Here is an 836-nt window from a genome sequence, read left to right as displayed (position 1 = left end):
ACATATTTCAGGCAATGTTTGCTTTAATGGAGAAATTTCCGTAAAGAAAGTGATGCGTAATTGGCGAACTTATTGCTTCAATAAAACACTCATTATGTGATACTTAAAAAAGTTTAAAAAATAAATTTATTTTAATAAATAATAATATGGGACGACAATCACCGACAAACCGACGTGACACTTCGAACAAAAAGAGCTTCAAATGTTGTCTCCTTATTTCAAATGAAAATACGTTAAACACTAGCGCCATCTCTATAATGATTCGCTTACTACACTGACACAGAGAAGAAACTGTTAAATCCCCTTTTTGTTTTTCTTCGCAAATTCCAATGCGTATTGTTTTATGTACTTCTCACATCTTTTGCATTGATTTGGAAACTTATAAAATGATTTTCCTGGGTGTTTTGTCCAATGATTCTCACAAAATCTTGCCTCACACTTCCTTCGCAATTTGTATTTAGAAAAGTGTTTTACATCGAAGCAGCAGTGAACAGAGCTTACTTTGACAGAAGTGATCGCCTCAATGGTAAATGACAGTACTTTCGGGTGGGACACTTTTGTAACGCCAGTGTCACGTCGGTTTGTCGGTGCGACAATTAGCAAATGTAGTACGTTCTCTACTTACTAGCTATAAGTAATCTAAAATTATGCGATACCAAGCAATGTTGTTACTGTTAACAAGTTATCAATGTTAGTATAATATTTTTAATGTCCGAGATCGAGTGTCTGCATGGATGGGAGGCTGCAGCCAGCGACTTGGAGAATGATTGTTGACCGGACCATGTCACATCAACGTGCTCTTTTGTGAGCAGGCCAACAAGAGGGAGAGGCCGGCA

Source organism: Anopheles arabiensis, chromosome 3 (genome assembly GCF_016920715.1).
Source record: "Anopheles arabiensis isolate DONGOLA chromosome 3, AaraD3, whole genome shotgun sequence".
Taxonomy (NCBI): domain Eukaryota; kingdom Metazoa; phylum Arthropoda; class Insecta; order Diptera; family Culicidae; genus Anopheles; species Anopheles arabiensis.
This window is presented reverse-complemented; position numbering follows the sequence as displayed.